Consider the following 19558-nt stretch of genomic DNA (forward strand, 5'->3'; position numbering starts at 1 on the left):
CGGACATCACACCTTTCTTCGATGAAGCGCATGTTATTCGCACCACCCAACACACGGAACAACTAAGAACTTTGGAGGCACTGGAAATATTTAAAGCCAATCATAAATCCGCATGCATTAATTTCAAAGAAGAAATAAATCTCTCTGCAGCATGGCAATTTTTAATTGACGATAAATCATAATATAGTTTATAAGACAAGTATTATGACGTAATGCACATAATGATTCCCCATTGGTAGAAAATTACATTTGAAATAACAAGTGGATTCCTTCCGTTTTCGGAATTTTTTCGAAAAATAGCACGTTACGTTTTTTCAAAAACATTCGAATTAAAGAATCCGGTTATAACGAAAGATATAAAGAAGTAAGCCTGAAGAAGATCCCAGGAGGGGAATCGAAAACGTTCGCCGATTTTAAAGAATTTCGCACCGGTTAATGGTTAAGGGTAGGCAGTTGTTGGTTGTGAAGTTATACAACTCGGTGTGGTAAGAAAGCATATTAATTAAACAAATTCAGAATTCTTAACAAAAGTATATTTTTAAACTACTGTTTAATTCAGTTGATATTTTAAATGCATATATAAAAATATCAACACGTGTTTTAACAATTTGAAATTTTTAACTTTAATTGGCTGGTTTTATCAGATTTGATGTTGCAACATTATTTACACATTGGTGTATGTTGATAATTTACACACAATTTTTATTGTCATCTGTACATTGAAGAATGTTTTATTTTCCTTTTTTATAAAGACAGTATTGTAGAATTCTTAGTAGTAGTATTTTTATGGATTCTTAAATTTCTCTCTTCACAACATTTATTGTTCTGTGCTAAAGTTGCATTTTCAGTTTTTTATTGAATTTTAATAAAGTATCTAAAGTAACAAGTTATCTTTCTTTATGTTCAACTCCATACTTAGTATTTCATTCACTCCATGGTATACTTTTAAGAAGTCTGTGCTGATTAAATGCTTTTTGAGACTAATTTTGTCTCCTCTTCAGATGAAAATCTTATCAAAACCATAGAATGTCATTTGAAATCTAGAGATCCAGAGTTCTTGGAACAACAGCAAAATGTACTGCAAAAATTAATGATGAGTTCAACTTTGAGTTTGCACATTTTGTGTGTAAGCATAGTGTCTGCAGTGATGTTTTGGTTTATCGTCGTTCCTCGCTATTTTCCTTTATTGTATCCTAGGTTGATATTGTTAGTTCACTTGTCCTTGACCAACAATGGTCTCCTCTTATATACATTACAAATTGAAAGACCCCTTCAAATACAAAATAGCTGCCTTTTACTACATTCATAAGGAGAGCAATTATTTGCTCATCAAACCAGCAAGCATACTTAGAAAAAAGAAATTCTTCATATAAATTAGAATGAATTGCTCATTCCTTCATCTACCCACCTATAATAATTAGAAGTTAATGTAGAGCAGAGATGGGGAAACCTTTGAGTTTGTGTGCCATATAGTGAAAGTGCTTGTCTTTAAAAATGTTTAAGTATGCCAAAGATTTGTAATAACCTCATTTTATATAAATAAAATGAATATGCTTTAATTAGAGTAAATATAAATAAGCTGATTGAAAGCAAAAGATGATCAGGTGATAAACCGGAATTGTATGATATGTTATGTGCCTGGTGATTTCTCTGACATGCCACTTTGGGAACATGTACCATAGATTTGCCACCCCTGATATAGAGCATTGCTACAGGACATGGAAAAATGCAGACTACACAACTCCTAAAACTGTCAGTACTACTCATATTAAAATTACTGGGTCACTGCTCCCAAAAGAACGAGATTATTTTTTGCTGAACACCAGATAATGAGAATGTCATATTATACAATCCTCTGTAGTGTTTAATTTAATTAAGAATGGAAAGGTTCTACTATGAAATGACCAGGAAAGTGGAGTCAACAAAACACTCATACACCTGAGACATACTGCTGATGTAAAGTGATACATTGATAGTACCTTTGCAGACTTTCTGATATATGAAGAGCATAAGAAGGCACTTATCAAGAGAAAGAGTGACATAGCACTGGTAGAACTTCTATTACAAAACAAAAGTGTGGTGCCTATGTGGGAATAGACTCAAATAGATTTTCCCTCAATTGAGCAATGTTTCCATCTGCATTGTAGCTCTCATAATAGCAACTGCTAATAATCATGTGAAGCAAAAATAAGAACAATTTGGACCCCTGGATGTGGAGAATATCAGCAGATAACAACTGAAGACAGTGAACCAAGATATTGTTCTAGGCATTTTGATTGTATGTGAAAATGTGCAAACTCATAACATTGAGATTGTCTCAGATTTTTGCATTTTTTCTGTTGTTTCAAAATTCTGAAATTCTAGGTTTCAAATGACATTTATTGGTTGTTCAATATGTTTTTCAATCTAAAGGTGAGATATAACTAGTCCTGAAAAGCATTTCCTCAACCTTTTAAAACATGACTTTTTTAACAGTATATCATGAAATTAATGAAAATGTAAACAAATTGCCAATCATTGTCTTCCTTGTTCAGGTAGGAGCTCATAAGTTAGTTGCATGATAACATTTCCAGGTAATGACTTGTTGGAAAAAACTTCCAACATTCCTGAGATATAGAAATCCATTATAGACATACTTTGAGTTGCATAAATCAACAACCAAATTTTTTGACTGATTTTTGGTCATACACTGTAAATCTGCACTGAGTTTTATTGAGAGAGTTACTTATTGCAGTGATAGTCATGACAGGTTTACAACACATAAGTGCATTCAATGAATTTATTCCATAAAGCAGAAGCCAAAACAAATTTAATTATCTTCAGTCATGTAAATATAATTTTATGCAATTCAAAATAAAGATAATTCTATGTTTTAGTTAGCATCTTTCCATAGTCTGAATAAAGATTGGTGGACCTCAAATAAATAAACATATCAGATCTAAGATTAGTTTTGTTATAATGATGCACTTGGAACCAATTATAGTGTGATAATAAAACAATGAAAATGAATGTTTTCAAACCCTTTCTGGGCTCTGCATCAGGTTCTTAACCATTCCTAGATGGTTATTCGGTAATGGAATAACATTTAAATAAGAGTTTGATTATAAGTTTGAAAAAATTTATAAAAAATATGTTGCGCATGCGCAACGAGTCTGCTTGCCTGGAGACAAGGAGTGGCTAGAATGAGTTGCGAATCAATTTTGCCAGGCCAATGATGAAACCATCTCCTCTTTAAAATTTATGCATATAGCTGTGAGGCTGGATTTAAAAATGTGCCTAACCTCTAACCGTTTGAGGTGTTCATGGTGAGGATGAGATTGGACTGTGATGCTATGTCTGGATCTATGTATACTAGGATACTATGTCTGGATCTGTTACGTAAGTAGCAAGGGCTGTGAAGGTTCTCACACGACGAATATCCACCTGATGTTTTTGTATTCTGATGCCCATGGAACATTTAGTAGAGCCTATATTTATAAGGTCTCTATTGCATCTATTATCCCTTATAGCAGGGGTGGCCAACAAGTTAATCACGAAGCCAATTTTGGTCGATTGCTCACGATGTCTTGATTTAATGTGTTACACTTGTAACTGAATACAGCTGTAGTGATATTAGACCTCTGCATCCTTCCTCAGATGCGGTTTTCTCTGTCCATACGCAATCCATTTGCATACAGTTGTAAAAGGGGAATAAGAAATGTAGACAGAGGGTCATAAAACTGAAAAAAAGAAAGGCGGAAAGAGGGACAGAGCAAGTAGGTCTGGACATGGTAGAAAGAGGAAGGGTGAAGTGGTGGCCCCGAAAGTGAAAACGTTGAGTTTCAATTTTTTTTCTGTTTAAAATGTAAGTACCTTTTCTTCGTGTTTTAAATTAAATTGTGGCTTTTCTTACCTATCTAAACATAGTATGTATTTCACACCTCCTCTCGCCACTTAGACTATGCCTACGACAACAAGTCGTTCGTGACATGTTTTTAAGATAAAAAATAGATCTTATGTACACAAAAGTTGGCCACCCGTCTTTATAGGGACACTATACACTCCGGGGAGTCTGCTGGGGTTAGGAGGGTCCTTCCCATTACGTAAGAGAATACAAGAAAAATCCAGCCTCACAGCTACATGCATAAATTTTAAAAAGGAAATGATTTTGTCATTGGCCTGGCAAGAGTTGATTCACAACTCACTCTAGCCACTTGTTGTCTCTGGGCAAGCCAACTCGTTGTGCATGGATGACATGGTTTTTTGTAAATTTTTTCAAACTTATAATCAAACTCTTATTTAAATGTTATTCCATTATCAAATAACTATTTAGGAACTGTTAAGAACTTATTGCAGAGCCCAGAAGGGGTTTGAAAACATTCATTTTCATTGTTTTATTATCATACTGTAATTGGTTTTGCGTATGCCGTTATAATTTTGGTGTGGTGAGTGGTTTAGTTTTGTTATGTTTGAGGAGTTTATATATAGTCTGTAAAAGTTTAATAGAGCAACAAAAAGTTGTTTTAAGGGAATTGACAAACTGATGAAGCAAAGTATTCTGCTAATTTGATTCATATATGACAAAAATATATACAGTCACATTGTGCAATGTGACTGTATATATTTTTGTCATATAAGAATCAACAAACTAAAGTAAATCACACCTTTGATATTACATTTAGCTTATAGAATAGAACCAGGAGTCTTAACACATTCATTCAGACAATCTTCCAGAATGGATGTCAATAACAATACAAAGTCATTTTATTTTTATAAGCTAATTCATTTTCTGTTGCATATGAAATAAAGCTTTTCCTATCTGTGTATATTGTCATAACCACTATAACTAGATCCTAGACCCAGCAGTCATGTTTTTTAACATTGCCATGCACTGCAAGATTGAATTGCTTTGGATGCATCAAAAATTGTATTTGGTGAAGATGCAGTGCCTATTTCTTTCACTTTATCAGCTGAATCTGGCATACTTTCAGATTGCTGGAATATACATGGGTGAATCAAAAAGTAAAGACAATTTTGAAATTATGAGGTAACCACAAGGTGGAGAAGCTGATGCAATGCAAGATGTTTGCATTGAATGATAGGTAATTTGGCTGCACATTGTATAATACTCTGTTAGTCATATGGCAGCCAGGAAGACAAAAACTTGGATCCTTTGTTGTGTGATTGCACCATTGATGAACAATGTGATGTAGTGCATTTTCTTTGGGTAAAAGAAATGAAAGCTGTGGAAATTCACTGTCAGATGGTGACTCAATGTGGGTCTTATTAATATATATCAGTTAATTCAAAATTGTAAGTTCAATGGAAGTTGCGTACTAAGTATCTTTCCTATGAAAACAGTACATGGATTTATACTAGATTACCAGATTTTATTATTATTAACTACATTAGCAAAAAAGTAAGAGAGGCTAATAAAAAGTTGAGGAATCCTTGGAGTCAATACGGAGTTTGGGGACCTCTGCTTTAATGTGTGTTCTATGGATTCCAGACTACTTGAATGTTTATAAAATTATAGTATGATACATCAATAGCAAGCTGTCTTGGAAGTATATAACCACAGTACTTTAATCAATACAACTTGTTGGTTAGTTTGAGATTCTTGTATAGCAATCATTATTGACCATAGAATTTATCTTGACTAATTCTAAGTTGTTGTTGGCAATTTACTGTAAATAATAAGTGTCTTGTCTTCAATCTGTCTGCTCATTCATCTTTTCTTTGATTAATTTAGGTAACAATTTACATTCAATAACATGCAAAAATGGTTTTACAAACACTGGAAAATATTTTTACACATTTCGGAATTATTTTGAAACAGCTTATTTTTAATTAAATGTAAGAGATCCAGTCTTGTTTGTTCTCCAATCTAGTTCTGATTATTAATGTAAGTGAAAAACTGTATGAGTCATATACAGCCTGAACTACGGATTGTTCATTACTGATTTATTTTTACAGTGAAAGAAATCCTGTATATATTATTTTTTTAAAAAATTCAGATATTGTAACTAATATCACAATGTCTGTATTTTTTTAATGATAGTATTAAATAGCAAACAAATTATATCATGAGATAACTTTAACATCTTATTAGAAAATTTAGTATACTTTATTACTAGCCTAAATCCAATCTTTGGCATATATCATTATAACAAAGATTTAAGTGCAGAATTGCACTTGCATAATTTAAAATTATAATAGAAAAATAGAGGTCGTGGTATCTGTTAGACACATCTGGATAATAGAAAATAAATTAAAAATTTTTTAAGTTGTTTAATAGAATATTCAGAATTGCTACAGTGAATTTGGCAAAAAATGTAGATCAGTAAACAGGCATGTCAGGTTGTGAACAGTTTATTAAGGAAAAATAGCATTTAGGCCAATGTTACTAGAATTAAAATTTAATTTAAAAATTTTCCAAGTGTTTTTGCATACAAATTTTCTCAGACAGTTGCATAAAAATAGAACAAAACTGTAAAAAATTCTGAACAAATATAAAATACTAGCTTACCTGTCTCGCATTGCTGTGATCTCAGAATAAACGAAATTCAAGCAAACTCGTTATGATAAAATTAAATTTACATTTTATCATTTTTATTGAAACTTATTATTATTATTATTATTCATTTTCATCGGGAAAACATTTCAAAGTGTCGTTTCAATTCTATTTATTTATTGGAGTGCTTGTGGATGCACAAGCAATCCACAAGTTTTTCCGTCTGGTGCATACACGAATAAATCAAAGGTTTTCTGACACGTGAGCTGGCCACATACAGTTGTACATGTGAGAAGCACGGATTCTCCAAATTTAGCCCACACACTTGCAGCAATTGTCAGAAGTGCAATATTCCCCATTTTTATATATTTTTTTAATCCTTTATAATTTTGATTATTTAATTGCTCCTTCCTATCTTCCTTGGCACGTTGTGAAATTTCTGATAGTTGGATAATAAACCGTTTTATTGTAATTTGTCTTTTTAAATTATTTTGAGTCGATATTAAAATTTGGAAAAGGGGGATACCTAGATCGGTAAAATAGGTGAATTTCCTCCTACAACTTCGGTTGTTGTTCGGGATACAGTTAAGGTTTTAACAAAGTTCAAGCAAATACATAGTTAGCAAAAAAAAAGTTGAAATAAAGTGATTAAACAAAAATTATTACAAATATTGTAAATAACAGTTCACAAATGCATATATAGAGAGATTTTTTGAAGGGGGAAATGGTCTTCACAATTTGAAATCAATCGCGCGCACACAGTGAAATGCTCGTATACACGTGCGCCATCTATCGTAGGATAAATGTACTATGCCAGAAAGCTTCGCGGGAGTGTATTAAAGAACTTCCCAAAGCTTAATGGCAATCATACTATGCCAGAAACCTTCACGGGAGTATATTAAACAACTTTCCAAAGTTTCGTGGCAATCGGATAAACGGTGTGGTAATGCATGAAGGACAGACACACAGACATACATTCATTTTTATATATATAGATAAAAATCTCATAAAATCCTATTAATGCATTTTAAAAAATTGCTGGTATGAATTTACTTTTACAAAAAAAATATATTTTTTTCTTATTAATGCATATAGTGTTATATTTCACTGATGGTGCATTTGCATCTTTCATCTTAGCTGTTATGCTCTATCAGCTAAAATGCAATGTTACTTAATTGGACTGTGTTTTTTTTTTATTAGTTTATTTTTTAGTATGTAGCCATACATAGAGCATCTATACCAGGATTTCCCAACTTGTGTTCTGTAGAACCCTAGAGTTCTGCCAATAAAATTTAGGGCTTCACAACAAAATCTGTTGAGTCTAATGTGTGAATGTGCCAATGCAGATTTGGGATGTGAGATGTAATTGTTGTAGTCTTGGATTGAGTCCTCTTATGATGTCCTTTACATGTGCTAGAGTTATTTATAGCTTCATAAAAAATGGGACTAATTTATTGGAAATGGAATGAACTGAAATCATGATATAATATTTGACAAGATAATGAAAACCATAAAAATGATAAAATTTAACCTAAAGCTAGAAAATCATTTTAAAGAATAATTTTAAAAATATCCAACATATAAATAATAAGATAATTATTAATTTGCTTTAATTTATCGATATATGCAGCACAAGCCTATTGAATCTAATGACTTGCATGGCCAGTCAGATGCCCAATGGTACTGTACAGGTACTATACATATTACGATACACTAGTAGTGACAGGACACTCGTGTCAGACAAGCATCACATATAGCCACGGGGTTAATGTCTCATCATCTGTAGTGTGTGGTAGCACAACGGTATAGTGTACGTACAAGGGGGCATATCAGTGAAAGAATATTAGAGTTTTGCATTGCAATTGTTTTGTGATATTTTAAGTAGTTTCATATAAAAAAATATAGTGAGAATCGTGTAAATTTATAGTGCTTTTAGTATTGTGTATATCCCAAATTAAAAAATTGTGGAGCATTAGCTGAGAAAAGAGTTTTGAAGAAAAATCTAGCAAGTATTTCAAATGTTTCTAGTGACAAGGAGACCAAAAAGGGAGATACCAATGAAGGTACAGTACATATTTAGGCAATAGCACTGTTTAAAATATTGAAAGAAGAAAGTTTAACCCTTTACATGATCAGTTTGAATTAAGTAATAATATTTGCTTTCCATTATTAATTCTTTTTTTTTAATTTTCAATAAATTGTTTTTGGTGTTTCTATTTGTTGTTTTATTTCTAATCATTAAAAATTGTCAGGGTTCCAACATTTTATACTAAGGTGAAAAGAGTTCTGCAATAAAAATAAGTTGGAAACTTCTGATCTATACAATTGTGTATCAATTTGATCATATAAATGATATAGAAAGTTGAAGTATAATGAATTCATTATGTTGGTAAAAAAATTCACTATACTTTAAATTCTAATTTATTGAACAGAAATCATAAAATTGGGCATTCCCCAATAAAATTGAAACTACTTTTCTTTAAAAAAATTTTATTCTTTCAAATTAAGAATTTATTTTAAGGTAAAGTAATCCTTTTTGGAACACCTTTAAGAATAATGCAAGAAAAAATAAAAAGGTAAACATAAAAATGAGCACTTGTTCATCTGCTTATTTTTGTCAACTTTACAGGATCTTTGTGTTTGCTAAGTTAATGCTAAGATTTTGATTTCTAACAAAACCAGAAATTATTGCCTTTTCAAAACTGCTGCATACTTGTTTTCTACTGGTCATGGCATGAATGATCCATACATTTGCTTGCTTGTTTTTAGTGTGAGCAACATTTATATGGTACATGATTAAACTAAATTTCATCTGTCTGTGAACACAAAAAAGCTGTCGTCATAATCTAATTTTACGTAATGTTCTATACTCTAAAACCAATTTTAAGAATGACAAAATTCTTTACATTACAAATATGTTAATTCTACAATTTTATTTTAACTAAAAATTAATACAATATTAAAATATATAGCATAATTTTTACAAGAGAAAGTTTAGTTGAAGGAATAAAAAATTCTGCCATATATCATTTAGTTTTCTAATTGTAGTGTTGCATGGCCTCTGCTTCAAAATGTAGTAGTTGAGGTTGAAAATAAACTATCTCAAAATTATTTCTAAATTTAAATATTTTTGATTCCTTGAAAACAGTTTGACATTTTTGTGAAATCTCTTTGGTTTTGAAATCAAAATTAGATCAGAAGTCTCATTTCTAACCTAGAAGTTTTTATTGCTATTTGAAAATTGAAACTAATATTTTTGTTTTTTGTAAGTGTTTTCATTTTTTCTTAGTAGAATATATTCATAGTATCAATTTTTCTATTCGAACATTTGTCTGATGATTCACTAACTGTAAAAAAAAAAAAAAAAATAGAAGAATTTTATCCAAATAATATATTTGAATGCTACGATAAATTATTGATAGATCAAAGCCATCAATCTTATTGATAAAAGATGACACCCTTCTTTCTCTTTCTATTGAATGATGAAAATAGTCCATTCACATAAAATTGCAGAAAACCATATTTGACTGATTCTGGTATCCATAATAGTTTATTCTTTTCTGACAGGATAATATCTGTCATGAGGGAACACAATTCTCTATAGTCTTTATTCTCAAAATGGTTCAAGGCAATAGAGATGATTTCTTTCTTTAGAGTGAGAAGGATGTAGCAGAATATTTTGATTCCATAATTTAAGTGCCCGTTTATTTTTTGTAAATTCTAAATAACATCTTGGATGTTGAAACAATTATTGATTGTCAAAAGTTTTTAACAATGTTGATACAGGTTTGGAATTGAAATATTTTAGTTAACATGCTAATTTTTTTTTTTAATTTGTGTTTGTACTCACCCTTTGTATTTAATTCTCATTTTACTCATACTTTGCACTTATTCACACTATAATATTTGGAATCAGAAATGGTTGACCTTTAATAATTTTATTTCCTAGGCATATTGCATTCTAAAAATCTACAAATGAGTTATTGTTTTGAGCAAAGTTCTTTTTATTACGCAGCTGATTGAGTGAAAACTGTTTCGGTGGCCAATACTATGTAACAACAGTTGATATTAGAGAACTGTTATTGTTATCCATATTTTAAAATATTTTTAAAAGAGTAACTATTGCATTCACACACAGAATTTACCTTTAATAAAATCAGAATTTAATTCTAAATTCAGATAATGTTTTGTTCTGTTTATATATAAAATAATTGCTGTATAGCTTATATTAAAATTATACTACTGTTAATAATGATAAAAGTATACTTTGTTTTGTAAGAATTTGTCTGGTTTTAGTGTAATATATTTAACATTAGATGGTATTTTTGTTTTCTCAAAGCAATACTTATTTGTATTATGTTGCAATGTTAGAATATGGGAAATTAATCAGTTTATAATTATTTTTCTGAGTGTTTTCTTAAGATTTGTTTTGACATTTTATAAGATTTTAAGAGTAAATAGTAATTAAAAATTTAAAGTAGTTTGTTATATTATTACATAGAATATTTTTTTTAAAATTGTATATCAATAATAACTTAATTCATAAACCAAGATAATGTATATATGTATAACAAAATAATAGCGTTAAATTATAAGTCTACATGTAAAATTTTCTCTAAAATAAATGTTGACTTGATAGTGAAATGAATTGAATGGTGCCAACATATGATGAATTTTTCTTTTTGAGATTGACCTAATCTCTCTCCTAAAAGGCACCTGCTTTTCTAGGGAATAAAAGTGGCAGGAGCATGATAATGATTGTCACAATGTAGTGGAGAGGGTTGAATTCCAGAACACTGTATAATGTGCTTTTTATAGATATTTTTACTTTTTAATTTCTTTACTAGACAGAATGTAAATAATTTGAAGTACCTTTTGGCTGCCTTTTGGTTACACTATTAAAAAAAAAATAATACATTTAAAATAAATGGAAAATTTTGAAAGATGAAATTAGTTTAATAAAATTTTTCAATATTTCATTTAATGATTATTTAATTATCAATGTAAATTAAAAAGTAAAATGGAAGAAAATGATGAAAGGAATTAATTTGAAATGTAAAAAAATCATTGAATGTTATCTATACAATCTAAGGAATTTAATAAAAGAGACCAATATTTGAATATAAAAAGATGAAAGGTTTGGGAGGAAAGGAAAAAAAAATCAATATTATAAGTGAAAAGAAGTTGACAAAAGTTTGTGTCAATAAAAAAAATCGACACTTTTAAAACAAGCAATTAATTAAAATAAGCAATGTTTGATTTTTTAAAAAAACGTCCTGGCTTCACATGTATTAATGCTAAATATAAACTTTACAAGTATTTTAACCTTAACTTTTCAGAATTAATTGGACTAAAAAAAATGTGTAATATTTATATACAAAGTTTAAATAACTCAATGTTTGTTTATCAGGTTTATATAATCTAAGGAAATATTGACTGATTTTTATAGAAACTTGATTTACGGTATAAACTTTTTTAAATATGATTGGTAAAATAAGGTTACATTAATTCTTATTTAATTGGTTTGAAATTATTATTATTATTATTATTTTAAATAATGTTTTAATTTAAGGGTTAGTTTAAGTAAATTATAACGAAATTTTAAGAAAATTTGTTCAAACGTTTAAATACGATTTAAGAACAAAAATAGTGTACATGAAATATCGTTAAGAATAAAAACAGCGAATTTGCAATGTATTTTGCAATTATACCTTAAAAACATAATTTTTATATTATGCAATGAATTATCATCATAGATTTATCAAACGTATGTATGTATTTTAATTAATAATTTACATAAAATATCACTAAAACGAGCTTTGACCTCGTAAAATATCTTAATCAAAACTGCATATGTAACAGTAAAAAAAAAAAAAATAATAATAATTTCAAACTTTAACTTGGAAGATCTTAATGAATATTCATTCACAGATATATATTTTTCTTTTCTTTTTTTTTTTTGTATATCCGTTCTTGTTTGCAAGTTAATATAACAATGGCGACGGTCGTAAATAAGTTTCCACATTTCAGGAAGTATTTTGCCAGCTATTGTTCAATGCTCCGCAACTGCCTTGACACACCTGGAGTATCACCTGCATTTCAGCAGTGCCTTTGTTAGTTGTCAAAGGCAGGACGAATTTTCCTTGTCTCTGTCATAACAATGGTTATCCTAGCTTGAATGTTTTATTACGTTTTAAAAACAACTGCAATACGTTGGCACCGTCGTCTACATTTTTATCCTGCGGATTTCTGTGTTTATACTGTTGCAAAATTGTGTAAACAACCTGTCTCTCTCTCTCTTTTTTTCCCTACCGCTCCGTTATTATTACAAACAGATAAAAATCTGGAGCGAAAGTATAAAATTCCTGTTTTGTTTGTTCAAGGCTTAGACTGAATTTTTATTTATTTTGCTTGGAGATATTCGGTAATGCCAGGCTTTTTTCCCCCTCCAAGTATTTTTAATGCTAAAGATATTAATTCTCTTTTTTTTTGCACTTCCGATCGAAAACTACTTAAAAAGCTAGCAAGATCGATCAATCTCTGCTTCTTTCTCAAGTCTAACTTTGGTTCGTAGAACTGTAAAGGCAATAATTTCGCACTATATATATATATAGAACTCGAGTAATTATCCTATATATACGTGCCGTTTCGTTATTTTTTCGGGCTAAGTATTCCTAAGGGGGGAACCAGGTAAAGCGTAAATAATTGCATACATATATATATACTATAAATTACAGCTACGATTATTATTATCATTATTTTTTTTCCTGCTTTCATTTTTCGTGGCCAGAAAGAATAACATCGCCTCCGCCTCGAACAGAAATTCTTGTTTGTGTAGTTTTCTTGACCACGCTACGACTCTATTGTAAGGTGTTGACTTAAGCGTAATTAATGCAGGGAGAAGTTAAGACAGAGATGGATCGTCTGAGGAGCTAAAAACCTGACTTTGGAAGTTACTTGGCGCCGTCGTCATGGTAACAGGGTTGATGGTATGGCGACTGCTTTAAGAGGAAGAGACGTTTGGTGAATCTTGTATGTTTATAACTGGCTATTTCGGAATTTACCGATCAATATTTCTCGTTAGACTTTTATTTTTAGTTTTTTTTTCCGAGAGAGAGTTTTTTTTTTAATTTTATTTTAAATCTAATCGTTTCTTATCGGGTGAAGTCGTACGGTGCTAAGTAATTTAAACGTTTTAAAACGCTAATTGCGGCCATTTATCATCATTCCCTCGCTTATCATCGTCTTTTAATATTTATAATAAGTTAATTACGTGATTATTTTTACGCTGTTTATAGCGTGACGAGATCTGTCTGAAATCCAGGGATTTTTTTCCTCTCCTCGTTGGTGGTTTTTATTACTACTTTTTTTTTTTAATCGATCCAGTTCGGTAATAGAGGAAAATTTAAATGTCCAAGTCGGAGTCTTGAAGGGACATATTGTACCTCGATGCATTCCTTGTTGAGTTTGACCCCCTTCTCTTTCATTCCGCTTGTATGTCAATAAAACAGGATCTTGCCTGCTCGTTCAGTGAACCGCGCGCCTGTCACCTTGGCTAACACGTGATATCCCACACTATTGGACGTTTCGGCTGGTGCCACGTTCCGATTGGACGGCGAATCGACCGGGGAGCTGACAGACCCTAAGATGAACCGAAACCTTTCCAAACTGCGATGTTTATGTTGGTTTACGTGACCCGGACGCTTCGTAAGTTCATATTTACTCATATTTGTATAAAGTAAAGTGCTTAATTAATTCCGAAAAAGTTATTGCGGGGGATGCGAATGCGATTGTGTTTGCCTTCCGTTGCACCTCGACCGTGGGATTAGTTTTCCTCATTAAATCCTACCGGAATTTCGGTTCCTTCAACTTCTCTCTCTCTCTCTTTATCGCTCTCCCTCTCTTTCAACCGGGTTCATCACTGATATGTACGATTAATACAAAAAGAAGGGAGAGGGGGAAAAAAGTATTTGATGTATGACACGACAATGATTCATAAAAAATGTTGATGCTTTTTTTACTTTTTGTACCGTCGCGCTTCTAAATCTTCTTCCGAAATACACTTTCCTCTATTGGAAAATATCTACAGAAAATATATTTTTTTTAAAACAAATTTTTATTACTTAAAATGTAGTCAAGTACTTGCAATATTGAATTTTATTTTTATTTATTTTTTAATACTGCTACTGAGAACTTCATATTTTATGTAGGTTTTTTTTACTTTCTTTCTTTTTTTTTTTGCTTTAGAAACTTACACGAAATGTGAATTCTTTCTTAATCTTAACTGTTTAGCTAGTTTTGATAACTGGTTGATAAATACTGTCCAGACATTCAAAAAGAATTTGAGAAAAAAGGCCATTTTGTAGACGGTTTAAATAGCATTAATGTAATGATTTTGAATAATAATAATAATGTCAGTTTTGAATCATTTATACATGCAAATAAAATCATCAGAATTTTTAAAAATAAACTGAAATTTATTAACACAGACGTGGAAATTTGTTTTTCAATATTATCTAGTATACAGCATAAACTAAATTATTTTTTTATATGGATTCTAATGGATCTTTTTAGTATAATATATGACTGTTTTTTTTATTTAGTTAAAAAATACAAAGTTGAAATTTTTGTCTGTAATAGATGTTTTTTTATGTTATAAATGTCACTCATTTGCTATGATTTAAAATGCTATTGTCCCAAGGTCATGTCTTGTCTACTTACCATAGATGAACTTGCTTGTTTTTTTTTTTTTTATTACTGTTGGGCTTTTAAACTTGTCCTTTACAATTTATTCCATTGATAGATATTTTATTCATGTCATGTACTTAAATTTTTACATTCACATCTTGTTATTGCAGAAAGTAAAACTAAACTCAGATTTAAAAATAATGATATTGTGTAGGTACTTCTTAAACCCAAATGAATGGCCAAATTTAAATAATGATTGTATGCATTTTTTCAAATTTAAATTAACTTGCTGTATAATTGATGTAAAATAATTTTTCATACTAATTTTTTTAATTTTGATTAAATCATTCTTAAATTAGCATGTTTTAACCATATACTTTTTGTGTGTTTTCAAAATTTTATAATTTAGTAACTACAAAAGTATTTAACATTTCAATGGATTTGTCTTGTATTGGTGATACAAGTACATGTATTTTTTGAATATTTTATCTGTATAAGATTCCATTTATGTTAATTATATATGATAGATGTTCTTTAAACATATTGTAAAATCTCTATGTATTAGTTATTACATTTAAGTAAAGTATAATAAATAAACTAACAAATTAAAAATATACGAACTTTATAAAATTCTATATTTCTTGGTAAACGTTAAAATTTTTATTTATTTAGTTTATAATATCTTACATAACAACATTGTTCTGATATCTGTCATTAAATGTAACAATATACTATCTTGTTTTTGTCCTTGCACAATCTATTCATTATCATTGTGTGTGTATATAGAAATTAACATACAGAATTCTTTATATATATAAGTAAAAACTTCCAATTTTAACAAAACATAAGCAATTTAAGTATTAAATTTTTTTTATTTAACAGTTAAATAGAAGGAGTATATTATTATTTTAAAATTTTTAAAAATTTCAAATAATGATAAATAGTAATTTATATCTAGCATGCTGATTAGATAGAGACAATACTTATTGTTCTTGTATATATACCATACACACCACAGCAATAAATAGTTATATTAAGTTTATATATATATATAAATCACACCATCAAATTTTATATATTATAATTTGGTGTAAAAAAATCAACAATACTCAATAGTTTAAAATGTTATGTGTTATGTGTAAAAACAATCAGCTGTACTTACAATCACTCAATAATCAAATTTCAAAATTTTTTTTTTTTGGTTTCTACTACTTTCAAGCCAAAAAAAAAAAAATTAATTTATAAATTTGTCAGAAGTAGCCATAATTGTATGTGAAAATGAGATGAGACTTTAAATCTTCTTTAGAGCTGATTATTTTCTAGAATTTCTAAATTAATTACTACAATAATAATAATAATAATAAAATATTTATTACAAGATGGCAGCACTTGCTACCTATAAATTTATTCATAAATTAATTTTTTTTATTTAAAACTGATATGAAATGAGCAAATACTTCATATCGGGAAAAAATGAAAGATTATGTTTCGGCTGTTGTTTAAATATTTAAATTTTTATAATAATAATTGTTCAATTATAAATTTCAGTGAAATCACATATCCAAAAAGAATAGAACAGTCATTGTTTACTTAATTTTAGTCAGTCAGTTTCTGTATAAAATACACGTATATAGAAACTTTAAATATTTTAGCAAAATCTTTTATTTACTGTTAAATTTTAATAATTATGATGATTGTAAGAAACATGAAATAATGATTGTCATCACTTGATTATTTTCTTGATTTTGAAATATTCAATTAATTTGATTTTAGATATTCAAGAATTCTATGAATTATTATGAAGTGCAAGTGCTGGTACTTGTAGACCATAAATATAAATCTATATTTAGAAATAATAATTTTTAAATATATTTTTATAATAAGTAATATAAAAATTTATAATTACTATAAAGAAATTTTCATTATACATAAAATAAAATTTTTAATAAAGATGATATACTACAAGAAGTGATAGACTTGTGTATGTAAAGGTTGTAATGTGAGAAGAATTTGCCTAGTATGACAAACAAATATTTTTCGTAAATTTTTACAGCAAAAATTTATAAGTATTATATTCTAATAATGTTAAATATCAATAATAAGGCATTCCAAACAAATATCATGAAACTTGCTTCAGGAGTAGAATAAAATGACAAGAATTCTTCAAATGCTATTTTTGGAATTCTGAAACTTAGATATAAATCAATTGTCTTTAAAATAAAATATGAAGGTTTTGATAAATATTCCAAAAATATTTAACTTTAGGTAGAATGTTTAGATAGAGAATTATTTGAGTTGAAAACTGTGTTTAAATATCTTCCTAAATCACAATATACTACATAAATATTATTAAGAAAGGTTTGTTTAATTTATGTATTCATATGCATATAAATGCATAAAAAAAACTAGTTTCCTGAAAGTAATTTAACAGTTAAGTGTTAATGAAATAAATGCTATTCCATTTATTAAAATAATTTTTCTAAATGTTACATCATAAGTAAATATATCTTAAGTTAAAATTTATATTATTACATTACTGAGCTTGGATTTTTTTATATGCATAAGTACTTGGACACTCAACTATGTATTTAAAAAAAAAATTCTATCTGAGTTATTTGACAGATATCACATAGTAAAGTTAAAGTAATTTTTATAACAATTAAATCTTTAATCCCTTCACTGAAGGAATGGAAGAAATTTGAGGTGCCTAACTTAAAATTACATACCATGCAACAATCTTCCAGCAAATAATATGTATTTGAATTAAATACAAAATGGAACATTCTCTGTCTCTTTTAGGGCCTGTATCAAGTGTTGAATTTTACAGAACATTGGAGATTCTAATTTTAGAATGTTTTTTAATATTCTGTAAAGATTGACACTCGATGCAGGCTCCAAAACATTCCATTTTGTATTTAATTCAAATACATATTATTTGCTGGAAGATTGTATTCATGGTATGTAATTTTAAGTTTTAAGTCTGTAATTATTTTCTGAAAATTAACACAAAGTTTAGGACTTAAGTCTATAAGTTAGTTATGGTACAAGCAAGATGTCAAGTGTATGCAGCAAAACAGTTTAATTTCCTGACTTTAAAGGAAAGTATTTCTCTATTAAGCATTGACAATTGTCAAAGAAATTTAATTGGAAGTCCAAATTCAAACAATTCTTGCCAATAAGGAACTTTATTTCAGTGATTGGAAAGCAAATACAAATGAGAAAATCAAAAGATGATGTATCCAACCATATGAAGATGTCAACAGAGCAATTTTGGAGTGGTTCAATTGCAGTCAGGCTAAAGGCCTACTTGTTTAAGGATTGATGCTGCAAGAAATGGTCTTAAAATTTGCCATGAAACTTGATATTTCTACATTTTGTGCCAGAAATGGGTGGCTTGGTAAGTTTGTCTGAGCAACAACATTGTGATTTGAGTACTGCAGATGCTATTGATATGTGGAACTCTAATAGATGTTGCCTTGTGTGCTAACCTCTGTAAATTAAAGGAGCCATTGTTGTTATTCCATACAGTTTGTCTTCAGCCAAGATACTTCAAAAATGTTAGTGTTTTGCAACTTGGTGTTCAGTGGTATGCAAACAAGAAATTGTGAGTGACATATCAGATTTTTTGTTTGTGACTTAACAAGTTGAATGACAAAATTTACCAACAAGAGAATTGTTTGTTGATAATGCCCATGCCATTGCTACAGGAAGCTGTCACATGTAGAGTTGAAATTCTCAGCAAATTGAACAGTGTTTACAGCCACTAGATCAAGATGTTATATATGCATTTAAAATCCATTATCAAACAATAATGTTATGGTCACTTGTTGCCAAAGATGGATGAAGTAACATCTGGGTATGACTTTAAAAAAGTTGTCACTATCAGTGATTCTATAGGCTGGATCAAAACACCCTCACCAGAAGTTACTTTAGAAACACTAGCAAAGTACTTTACAATGATTTTATTCCAAATGATTTGTTGGACACAACAATAGACTTAAATAATGCAACCAATAATCCACCACAAGAAAATGAAAGTGAGGTGAGTGACATGCATGATGCTTCTGTTGAATCATACTTTTTAAAACAGTTTTACTTTACAATTCTTGCCAAATGTAAAGCTTTAGCATGTGAACTTGGCAATTAGATCTTTATTGACATGCTAGATAAAGTTCAAGACAATACAAAAGCAAGATTGTTTTAAAGCACATGAAAATAGTTAAAACAAATGTAATTCTGGATTATAAGAAATAAATTATAAAAAGTTCAAAATCCAGTAAATGTGTTTTTAGACAACAATATTCAACAGTTGTTGAATATTGGTGAACTTTAGTTGTGGTGTGGTGTTTTATTTTGTGCTACAGTCAAAGCTTGGAG

General features: G+C 29.3%; 1 protein-coding gene across 5 annotated transcripts in view; it reads left to right on the forward strand.

Annotated features, from left to right (window-relative positions):
- The window catches only part of LOC111631080 (putative uncharacterized protein DDB_G0291608), an 82234-nt gene that overhangs the window by 26071 nt on the left and 36605 nt on the right, over positions 1–19558 (forward strand). The window contains exon 1 of one of the 5 annotated variants that reach the window (XM_023375283.1): positions 13875–14200. The exons of the other annotated variants lie outside the window; for them this stretch is intronic. The gene's annotated coding sequence lies outside the window, so the exon portion shown is untranslated. Of the gene's footprint in view, positions 1–13874; positions 14201–19558 lie in introns of those variants that run through there. 5 annotated transcript variants of the gene reach the window in all.

This window comes from Centruroides sculpturatus, unplaced genomic scaffold (assembly GCF_000671375.1).
Source record: "Centruroides sculpturatus isolate CEXI.00-Female unplaced genomic scaffold, Cexi_2.0 scaffold20, whole genome shotgun sequence".
NCBI classification, from domain to species: Eukaryota; Metazoa; Arthropoda; class Arachnida; order Scorpiones; family Buthidae; genus Centruroides; species Centruroides sculpturatus.